This window comes from Crassostrea angulata, chromosome 5, assembly GCF_025612915.1.
Source record: "Crassostrea angulata isolate pt1a10 chromosome 5, ASM2561291v2, whole genome shotgun sequence".
Lineage (NCBI taxonomy): Eukaryota > Metazoa > Mollusca > Bivalvia > Ostreida > Ostreidae > Magallana > Magallana angulata.
Window position 1 is genome coordinate 22,789,556 of NC_069115.1, and position 12,652 is coordinate 22,802,207.

Here is a 12,652-nt window from a genome sequence, read left to right on the forward strand (position 1 = left end):
GAGTAATCGACTAAGAAAATGTTAGTCGATGATCGGTGTGACCGAGCGATAGTCGAGTACTCGTTGACATCCCTAGTTTAAGGACTTTATTTGGTACAATGTACAGAGGAAAGTTGAGACAATGACTACTTTAAAACCATAAAGTACGAAAAAAAGATTATGTTTGACGTTTGAAATATCATTAAATTAAATCAATAATATTATGACCTCCTACAATTAACATAGTAAGCATATCAATGCAGCAAAACAATGATAGCCACGTGATCAGTGTCCTGTATCTCCTGAAATTTAATTCTGGATATGAATATATTAAGTTGGATTGTCCCTCTGATAAGAGAGATAACTTCTATATAAAATAATATCACTTTGTTTCTGTTAACTCACAATTATTGAGGCATGTAACAACAAGGGAGGTGTTGCTTAGTCCCAATTTATGTTGGAAGGCGATAGACTTATTTAAATTCAAATATAGAAAAAGACAATTTGAACGGAACGAACTGAACCCCAGGGCACTTTTGAAGCAGAGGGCAAAAAAGTAAAGAGAAATTTTACAAAATATTACAAGAAATGTATCAGTCTGATAAAGTATTTATGAGGCAATATCTACATGACCATTCATCCCCCCTCTACCCCTACCCCTCCCGATGGATTAATTCTTTTTTCAAATATAACTAAATTTTATGTACTTGTTCAGTACATGTACAGTAAATGTTTGATGTTTTAGGCCAGAGAATATTTTGATGGACTATTTTTTATTTCTCTATCTATAGCTCGTTCACAGAGCTGAATGAATTATAACTGGGGAACATGTGACCAAGACAATTACAAATTTTAGACTTATATGTAGTTATAATCGTTTGAAACATACCATTTCAAATGTTTAAAATTGAATAAGGCTTTTCTATTCTGAGGGAGCAGATATGGGAACACAAATTAAAAAAAAACCCACATAATATCTCATTTGATTCAAGAAAATGTATCCCTATATTGATATCATACAAATTACTGAAAGATTATTCACTTGATCCCCGTTTTGTGTTACATAACAATATGCTCTAGTTTACATTTTAGGATTTCTTAAATATATATCCATTTACTATTATCTTAAACAGAAAACATTTTCTGAAAATTTAGAAACTGTGGCAATATATCATGCACTGTATGTAAAACATGTATGTAAAACCTTCAATAGTCTATGATAAAGAAAGATAACTCTTGCTGATTGAAGCAAGTTTTGTTGCAAACCTATACAACAAAGTGCTATTCTGAACTAAAATGCAGCGCTTCAATATGTTTTGTAATATGAATTGAAAATGTATATAACTATATATTATTTTCATATACATTTTAGATTTTTAATTTTATGCTGCGATGGTAAAATTTTGCTTTTTCTAATCACTATGTCTAGCACTGGATGAAATATCTGGTTTCAGCGCTGCGGAAACCCTTTGGAAACTCTGCGGAAACTTAAGGTTACTTTCAGTTTCCGACAGGTTTCAGCACGGAAACTTCAAGTTTCATTAAGTTTCCGCAGTGCTGAAACTTAGGCTGTCCATGAATCCAAATGGTTTCCGCAACGGAAACTTACTGAAACTTGAAGTTTCTGCATAGTTTCAATCTCCATATACGTTTGGGATACATATTGTTTACAAATGGTTTCCGCGACGGAAACTTACTGAAACTTGAAGTTTCTGCATAGTTTCAACCTCCATATACAATTGGGATACATATTGTTTACAAAGGGTTTCCGCAACTGAAACTTACTGAAACTTTTTATATTTTTGCTTTCACAAAAGCTGAGCAAGGTTTCTACTTTATGTAAAAACAAAACAATTTAAAACAGTTCCAAATTTATTTTGTTCAAAAATCTGAAATTGTTTCCAATAATAAATAAAATACAGCCAAGATACAATAATGGAAAAACATCCATATGGCAATTCCCTTATTAGGGACTTTTATCTAAAAAATGATAAAATTGCACAAGAAAAAAATTCCCATAGAAATCTTTACATTTGTATTTTTTTTCATCTCGATTAAATGCCTATCAAATCTCCCTTTAAAAATGAAACAAAGATCTTACTTTTTTAAAAATATGAATGCAATTTACAAAATAACTGCACGTACATGAATAAACAAAGAAAACTTCACTGTTACATGAACATGATACACTTGTCTCAATTTGTTTTGAACTACAATGAATATGTACACCATAAAATATTTTTGAAAAGTCTATAGTATCCATCTTTTAAAAAAAAAAAAAAATACACTACAAGATAGTAGTTGACTATAGAGGTATGACCCAGATTTGATTTGAATATGTCAATAAATTCCAAAATGAGGTCAAAGTGACCCACTTACAAGTTGGGATAAACCTTTTCTTTGTTAGTAATATAATCTAATGTTTTACAATAGAACAGGATTTGATATCATTTTTTTGATAATCCATTAAGTCCAAAGTGAACTTTTCATTTCCACCCATGATGTACTAACTGATCAGATTTTAATATCATAAGCCTGTCAGTATTTAATAGATGACCCAGAGGGAGATATGAAAAGCTTGTTGGCCAATAAAAAGCTAACAATGGAGCAGTCTGTCAAATCATGTGCAAAAATATGATGTACACATTTAATTAATTATGCTGATTGCAACACACTTCATTCCTGATGAATATTCTTCTTTACACACGGTTTACCTTCCTACATTTCACTACTTTACCTACATTAATATTTTTAAATCCAAGACATGAAGTAAAATATACATTGTTTATATATGACAAGTATTACTACATGTACATGTACTTGCTTTTTGTAGCATGAATGTATAAAATACAAAGTATCACACAGATCATTCACCTTACAATTCTCATCAATACCAGCATTTTACTTATGATATAAAAGCTAATTCCAATATTAGTTACATAACACAGATTAAAATAAAACCCACATGGAAACAACTTTCCATCCAAGTAATAAAAATTGTAATACATGGGGTATTTGTTGTCTTTATATATTTTCATATACGACATAATTGAATATTGTTTGGTGTATTTTATCATTTCTATGACCCATGCATTCATCTCCTAATGCAGTGTTTTTACATTTAAGATTGGTTTCTTAATTTTTCATATATTGCTGCAAATAAAAACTAAGGTATCAATAAATGTTTAAACAAAGAAAATGGGAAAAAAAAGTAGTTAACACTTATCAACTTGGAGGTATGAGGATAAATGTTACATGGAGTCTAATATTTTATGCAATATTTGCAAATATAACAAATTATTTAAGAAAATGAAAGTTAATATCTAATCAATTATTTAATAAGTCAAAACCATGTGATTTTCTAAGATTCTAGCTTACAGACAGACATTGTAATATACTGGTATTTGATCATATAAAAAAAGTACTTTTATAGTTTATAGGTTTTTTGAAATGAGAATACTTTACAGTTAAAAAGTCTTGTTCTGCAGAGGTTTAGTCGGGTCGTAGAGATGTGTCCATTCGAATCAATAAGGAGTGTCCTTGGCTGTTGTTGATGTAACCCGAGTTGTAGTTTATGGAAATAGGCCTTTTTGGGGGATTTTCGAGCATTGTCCAGACCGGTGAAGCACTCATATGATCACATCATGGTTACAGCAGACTTAATAGTTCTGGACAGTGGTAGCATTAAAATTCTTCTTCTTGCGATGAACTTGTTCCTTTCACTGGGCTGTACTTTATGTCTGTTCTATTTATCTTAAACAAGAATAATAAAGTTTCATTTAGATTTTTAAACAATAAACATTCAGCCTAACATGTAATAAAAGCATTCTGAATAAAATTCTGAATACAGAAGCTACTATGCAGTTGTCAGTTGCTGTTTAAACTATGTCATATAATGGCTACAGTAGTATCTGGTCTAAAATGTTTCATTTTAAGTTTGAAGCTATGTTATTTTCATTTTGATTCAATTATTGTTTGTTGAACAATGGAAAAACTTATCAACAATAAGTGTGCTTCACCACCACCCCCCCCCCCCCCCCCCATCAACCTCCTTTTCAAGAACTTAGACCTGGATTTCCCAAAAATTACTTCAGTAAATTATAAACATCCAACACATGTATAAGTTAATGGTGAAAATAATCAATTTCAAAGCAATACCTTGCGTTCACATCGTCCAGCTGGTCAAAACATTCATCCGAATCACCGAACAGAGGAGCAACTAATCACCGGAAACATTGACTTTGTATGCTGTCAATGCTGAAAAAGAAAAACGTGAAAGATTTCATTTTCCGGATTTAATTAATAATTTTTTTTCGTTACATTTAGAGTTTGTAAATTGTATAATGTGCGAAAGATTCATTGTTCGTCTTGTTTACCAACCAAGCATTCATATATATTAGGGACGTTTATATAATTATATATGTGTATACCCTGGATAATCATGATTATCATGCATATAAAGTTGGTTAATGGTTAACTTGGTCAAAACGTATATTTAAAAGAGATACGGTAATAAAAATTAAAACGCCGAACCAAGTTTGAAAAAATGACGCCATCTTGATTTGATGGCGCGAGATCTCGTTTACAAATGAGAGATAAATTAGAGCCTTGAAAATGTTATTGGGAGTATCTATATTGTGAATTAAGTTACCTTGACATGAGTTCGTCGTTCCTGCATTATCTCCTTGTTGTAGAGGCTATTAATGCTTCTCAATTCTCCATTTTACAACAGCACCTTCTTGTCCATTTTAACCTTCGCTCGGAATCATAAAGTGCGCCAATACTGACCAATCAGAACCCCCTAAATCTTGGAAAAGTGTATCTTGGGATAGTTTAAAATGAATAATGTTTAATCAAAATTATCATTTTTTACCGAATAGTATACTTTTTACATGTATATTTATTTTAGATAAGAACTGTCGGAGTCAGTATTTCCTGGTTAAATACGACAAAGCATTGGCGTGTGTTTGTATTTGTAACACGTGATTAACCAAAAAAAAAATGGCCGACCGTTTGTTTACAAATGTCTAATGAAATTAAACATGTTTTAATGAGACATATGTATCAGATTTTGTCTTTAACTATATTTTATTTACATGTACTGATGATTATAATAGAGCCATATATAGTTTACTGACAAGTTAGTCTTGACTTGTCCAATTTTCACCGCGATTCTAAGCACGGTCATATTCTTATTCAAAATATTAGACTTAACCAATAAGCACATAGCCCCCCCCCCCCCCCCACTTTTTCTCGCCGGAAATGTAATTGTTCCTAAATTTACCTTGAAAGATTGCGAAGTTGGAGTAATAGATATACTAGCCCCCCCCCCCCCCCCCCCCCCGACACGGATTAGGAATTTCATGATTTGGGGGGAAAAATTTGGGTAGGGAAATTTATTATTTATTTTCGGAAGTATATAGTATAGGTATACCCCCCCCCCCCCCCCCCCCCCACGGATAAGGATTTTCATGATTTTGGGAATTAGGTTTTTTTTTAAGGTTTTTCCTCAATATTTCTGAGGATTAGTCTAGCCCCCCCCCCCCCCCACTTTCAATTTGCTTCCGACGCCAGTGAATCATGATACAGTCATACATGTAGAAAAGTCTGAAATGCATGTAAATAATTAAACAATTATTATATTAGACTCAAACTCCAAGTGGGTTTTATTTGTTATTATCAACTGTAGAATTTGTAAAAAATAATTCCTGTGTACATCTGTTGGCGTGGTATTAAAAAAGAAATGAATTAGCTCTAAACTTCAGGTTGTACGAATATTTTGTACGATTTGTAAAAATTTACAACGACTTTACCTTAATTTGTTTGCTTAATTAGTTACTGTACCGCAAGGTTCATTCAAATGATAACTAAATGATTTAAGAAGGAGTCTTACAAAATAGGTATATTAATTTATTGAGTGTATTAAGTAAAATACTTCTTCATACACTGTTTGCGATATACAACTAGCTAGATTCTTTTACTAAATAATTATAATTTACTTGTCAGTTTTACTAACTCAGGTGCACACAAATTGAAAAAAAATTCCCGCCGGGCTCCAGATATAAACTCACGCTTCGTACTGTGTATATGTTATGTAACAGTCTTTTGTTCACTCCTGACAGAAAAAACCTTGCAATCCACACAGAATATACAGGAAAATCACAGAGGAGGTCACCTGGACAAAGAATGTATACACATGTATACACGTGCCCGAGTACCTAAGATTAATGATTTCATCATATGCATTAAACAAGATCAGACATCAGTTTTTCTTTTCAAATTCAATTAATTACTTAGTAAGGTTATTAATCGCCTTATTTGGCACATTTGAAGATAGTTACATGTATACATATAGTTTCAGTCGCGCTGAAACCTTACTATACGGATTCATTATCATTAGGCTAGACTTAAACTTAAACCTGTTGAAAATCAATTTTAGTAATAGTTTCAGCAATGCGTAAACCATTTGGAATCTTAACTTAAAGTTTCAGCATACTGAAACCTAGCGGAAATGTTCTGAAACTGATTGATATTTCCATAATAATTTACACAACTTTTCACATGATTCAAATTTAGTTTCCGCATTGCGGAAACCATCAGGAATCTTAACTTAAAGTTTCAGCATACTGAAACCTAGCGGAAATGTTCTGAAACTGATTGATATTTCCATAATAATTTACACAACTTTTCACACGATTCAAATTTAGTTTCCGCATTGCGGAAACCATCAGGAATCTTAGACTAAAGTTTCTGCTGACTGAAACCTAACGGATACTTGCTGAATCGATATAATGGTTTCCGCATTGCGGAAACTATACATGAAACTTCAACTTCAAGTTTCAGCAAGGTTTCCATATAGTTTCAGTTTTGCTGAAACTTGATTTTTCATCCAGTGTAGTTTTCTTCTTATCATGATTTGACATTTTATCAATTTTTGAAAAATCTAGCAGCGCCTCATCATTTAAATTTTGTTTCATATGAATCGATTGATATTGACTTTGATGAAAATCAATATGATTTTTTTTTTAATAATATATTGCAAAATTAATAGCAGAGGGATATTACACCTTAATTAAGACCAATGTGTTTCCAATGCTGAAAAAAAAAAAACTGCAAAATTAATACAAAAGGAGGCCAATAATCCAAATTTAATTTTGTTTAAAACATCCCTATTTGTAAATGAATATAGCAAATATTGATTTTTAAAAAATCCTCTTGGTACATTGTAAGTATTCAAAGTTAAATATGTTATGTGCTGAAATAAAATGAGATACGTTTTTTTTGTCAGTGCTTTATGAACTGAAGTAAGCGATGTGGTCCATGCGTCTCTCCTTGTTATTTTTTAATCAATGTCAGGGGGTTTGATGCACTTTCAGAATGAACTGATACATTAAAAAAATATCGTCTACTATATTTTAATATCAAATATCTATTTTCTGTACGTGTTTTTTTATATCATTGGCCAACTCTTAAGCAAATTTTTCCTCTACAAAATTGATTTTTCAAAGACATTTTATATATTAAGATACATGTACAAAAATTCCTTCACGACTTTTATCGATTTTTGAACACCAAAATATCTCGAAATAAGAGGTCCAGGGGTCACATTGCGACGCTTAATGATAAAATATTATCATTAAGCGGCAATTCATCATTATCGGTTGATGTTGTCAACTACTAATGCAAGAATTTATAGCATAAGGGTTGCAAATGCAATGCTTAATGATATCTGTTTTATTAAGCGGCGTTTTATTACTAAAGGTTGATACAACGCTTTTGAGACTCGCATTTATACGACATGATTTTATATTATAGAGTTTCCTCATAAATTCTTGTGTTTGTGCATTTAAAAGTGTTGATACATATTAGAGTGTTTATGGTTATATTTTTCCGAAATACGTATCGAATCAACTGTATTTTCCATTAACTAATGATTTGGTATATCTCTAAAAATCTGCAAAAAGAGAAGCTTAGCATATATGATGTTATGATGTCACATTTTATTATCTCTTCATGAGCATGTTATACAAACGGGTAACTATCTGTATTGCAAATATCCATTTTTCTACAACATGTTTTTTTTTTTTGCTTTTAAGTCTGCTGTCAACCCCTGGAAATATGTCGATACTTTATATTATCGTCTCAGTCAGTTTTACAACTATTGTAAGTATAATTTTGTTCTTAAATTTGACACATTTCCTGCTAATGCTCTGGCATTAACGTGCACGTTTTTTTAATTTTGTGTTGTAGTCCTTGGCGTTAAAAATGTGTCCCGAGTCCATTCCAACTGTTTCCATCGTAAATCGATGTCCTTCCAGTGCCACGGAATGGGTATCAGCGGCTAAGAGGAAAGGCTGTAATGACCTAGGGCAACTACAAAGTTGTACAAATAAAGCTGATGACTTTGTGTATCATTGTGTCCTAAACGAGAATGCAACAATGCTATTAGAAGTTTGTGCACCAACATATTTATTGTCCGGCAAGTACAAAACAATTATTATGTAATATTTTGTAAGACTTTAAGCTGCTGGTATTTTCATAGTTAAGAATATAGACCATTGTAGCTTTTCTATTCGGATTTCTTCTACATTCATTATCAAAGTGTAATCGTTTTCCATCTTAATTTTTACGTTTGGGGTATAGATAACAATAAACATTTAAAATGGTTGTCAAGTTCATGCCAAGTCTGTAATGTCCCACAATATTTCATTTGAACATGTACATGATGTAGTGACTGTGTTTGTCGTTCAACTCTAATCAAATAGTAAACATTGATTACATTTTTATTTACCACGATTTATAAAGCTAAACATTCCTCGTATTCACAGCTAACAATACCGTAAGTCTTTTGGTTCTCCGATATATCCTATTAACAAGATGAATGTTTCTTTTTAGGGCACTGCGCCTGTTTTAGCGAGGCAGACAAACAAATTAAGATTGTCGAAAGACTGGACTGTACACAGTTTGACCCTCCTTGTTTGACTAGTTTAAGGTCTAATGAATCGTATAAGTGTAAGTGAGACAATATATTAATTTGTGTCGTACCACTTTCCATAAATCATTTAAGCTTTAAGTCCCCGTTCTTGTATTTTCTCCTTTCTTGTATTTTTGAAGAAAAAAAAAACACAAAATACATCTAATTTTAGACCAAACGTGCTACAGAAATGCTGGTGAAAATCCCAAAGGCTGTGAGGCATCTCAAGAGAGGTAGGCGGTTTTTACAAGCACGCCTAATTCTTAAATAATGATGTTAAAAGTGTCCATATTTCAATACCAGGTCATTTTATTCCCAAAACAACTCTTTATTTTTTGCAGAAACTTGCATATTACCACAGCCAATGTGATATCTGTAATATTTGCCATCATCATTCTACTCATAATGATTATTATCGGTGTTGGATGGAAGTTAAAGATGATAAAGTTCGAAAGTAGAAAGAAAAGTAGCAAACAAAAAGAAACAGACAACGGAGGTAAGGTATCCATGGTAAAACATAATCGCTAAAAAAGATACATCTTCTCATAATGACAGATTGGTAATGATTTTTGTATTTTATTTTTAAAAAATACCTAAAGTATTTAATTTACATATTCCCTTAGTGGAAGAAATGAAACTATTAACTAAAGACAAAACAGAAACGAATAAGAAGAAAGAACATGTTTAGAAACAAAACAAAAGGGTTAGCACTTGCAAGTTTTTTTGAAAATAGTTGATGAACATTCCATTTAGGTACGTTATATTCTGTAATTAAAACTATTACATGTAGAAAAAAAATCAACATTTTACTTAAAACTAGCCAATATAACCACTTTTCCGAACTACATGTATTAATGTGATTCTCTCTAAAATGGTTTTGATTCCTCAGAGGTAGCCCTTTGACGAAGAAAATCAGTTGCGTTAACGTATTTGGTTGTCAAAAAGTATGATTAAGCGTTTAGCATATACATGTACGAGAAACGACTATAAGGCAAATTCCATTTGTAAAAGAAGTTCTAGTGCATGTCGGCAAAAAGCCAACAAGTTGTTATTTGATACGTAGAGCTATTATAATAAAACACTTATATAAGATCTAGTTTATTACATAAAAATTATATTTAAACATACTTTATACGAAATATATATACATTTGTAACTGACATAAAATAAGTAAAATCATTAATGTCTTTTTACTTACCTCTCTTATAGGTCAAGCTGTTGATTTATTGGGAACCAGTGTCAGATCTCAACAAGGTATATTAGTATTGCATGAGCTTTAGTACGTACACCTGCAATATTTGCGTTTTCATTAAAAAAGATATTTATGAAGCTTTTACATGTTTAGAACATTATCACCAATCAGATGATTGGTAAGCAAGCCTTGGATAAATCTAGTTGTGATGTCGCATTGAGATATTGTAAAGTGTTCATTTACAAAATCAAAGAAAATCAAAATTTTGATTTAGGACCAGCTAATCTCCCTTCTTTCCTGAAATATTTGTGTGTTTGTTTTCTTTGAAATTATTAAAAACTGAGATGATTATATAATGTTCTAACAGGTATGTCTAGATCAATTGCTAGGATGTATATCTATATGATTATAAAAATCACTCCGTTAGGTATGAACACCCGACGTCCTTAATAAATAACTACCCGTTATAATTTGAGGTATTTCAAATTCATTTTTTCTGTTCCACATATGAAAGTTATTGCTAAAAGGCATCAAATGATCAAATTTAAAAAAATCTACCTCCTTGTTTATCCCAGGGGTCCTATCATATTTTTTTGTATGTCAAGGTTCCCAGATTTAAATGGCTATTTTATATTAATTTTGACAATGCCGGAAATGATGATATTTTATTATAATAGTATTATAAGAATATTAAAACATTCAGACATATTTAAGTAAAAGTAAATATTATATCACATATTACGTGTCAAAATTATAAAATACGAGGTTACTGTCTTGAAACACATGTATTAAGCTATATCTAGGCGGGGTAAGAAAACGTGACAGAAGGCTAGGCTTCCTAAATTCTCTTCACGTTTTCGACCCGAGCCCAAATATATCTTATTCTTCAAGACATTTATGCTTATTCTACCAAATAATATCAATTTCTCTATATTTAACCAATATTAAATATCTGCAATTAAATCCATTACTCCATGCCGACCCTATTTATTTGATGATTTGAAAAATTTTCAAGGCGCCGAAGCTCGCTTGAGCTCGAAAATTGGCAGCAAATGTTTTCAAGAAAGTTTTGCACATTTTCTGAAATAGTTTTGAATGTGTAAATATTTTGTTAAAACATGTAACGCAAAGTTGTTTAAATTTACACATTCTTTCATTTGACATAAAAAACAATGGACTGGCTCCTCAAGTTTGGGCCCAAGAGGATTCTAAAGTCTCTTTTTTTCTTTTTTACTTTCTACTGAGCAATATATAAATTGTTATTTATTACAGAAGCAAAAATGTTCATTGTACAGCTGTTTATCTAAACATTATCTACTTACATGTAAATCAAGTAATTAGGGGTTTCAAGGGACCGGAAATCAAAATATTGATCATTTGTATCTAAAAAAGGAGAAATAATTTGAAAAGCATTGTATAACAAAAGTTTGTCAGAGTTGTGTTCTTAACAATATGCAACCTAAAAACATATTTGTTGGTATCCCCGGTAAGGAGTTCAAAGGTCAGCCCCTAAAACACAATTGTTCAGATATCTCTAGAACGTTCAATTATTCCTGAACAAAATATGTATATATTTACAAGACCTCTCATTTGATATCAAGAAAAAAGGACTGACCCCTCAAATAAGGGGAACAATAATTTGTTACCAATTAAAGAAGCAAAACTGGTCATTGTAAAGCTGTATTATATCTATGCAAAACCATATTTCAATCATATGTTACATAATATTAGGTTTTAAGGGGCAAGAAATTATATATATATAGAAAAGGAGAAATATTTTAAAAAGCATTGTACAATGTAGAACATAAAATGCTGAAAATAATGTTCTGAACAATATGCGGCCAAAAATTTAGTTGTTGTTGTCCTCGGTAAAGGATGAAGGAACGGTCCCTAAAACACAGTTGTTCAGATATACATGTATCTTGAACGTTTAACAATATCTGACCACTTGTTGAACAAAATATGTTTATATTTACTAGGACTTTCATTTGATATCAAGAAAGGCCAGCATCAGCCTCTTGAACAGTCAACAATATCTGACCACCTGTTGAACAAATATGTTTATATTTACTAGAACTTTCATTTGATATCACGAAAGGCCAGCATCAACCTCTAGAACAGTCAACAATACCTGACCACTTGTTGAACAAATATGTTTATATTTACTAGAACTTTCATTTGATATCAAGAAAAGCCAGCCCAACTTTTTTTTGTCAAATGAAAGCTCTTGGTTTTATATAGTCATGTGGTTATTTTGTTTTACATGTTTTAACAGAATTCTTTCGAAGAAAGAGATATTTTAAAAAAACATGAAAAATTATGAAGCTTTTTAAACCTAAATTTTAGAGCTCGGGAGAGCTTCAGCTCTTCGGGTCGCAGAACAATTTAAATACCACATGTCAGATTTTGAACGCAATAACTTACATTGTTTTGGAGTTTACCCATGGACAAGCCGACCCTCAGAAATTTTTTTAATGTTTGATATCTCAAAACTGGAGGTGCCATCA

The 12,652-nt window shown here is 31.5% G+C and overlaps 1 long non-coding RNA gene and 1 pseudogene across 1 annotated transcript; both read right to left on the bottom strand.

Moving 5' to 3' along the window:
- The window catches only part of LOC128183957 (uncharacterized), a 442,412-nt pseudogene that overhangs the window by 72,459 nt on the left and 357,301 nt on the right, over window positions 1-12,652 (bottom strand).
- Window positions 1,482-4,924, bottom strand: LOC128183961 (uncharacterized). The gene is made up of 3 exons (XR_008243670.1): window positions 4,631-4,924; window positions 4,138-4,236; window positions 1,482-3,732 (listed from the first exon to the last, which is right to left on the bottom strand). It is a non-coding gene; the product is annotated as an uncharacterized LOC128183961 (long non-coding RNA).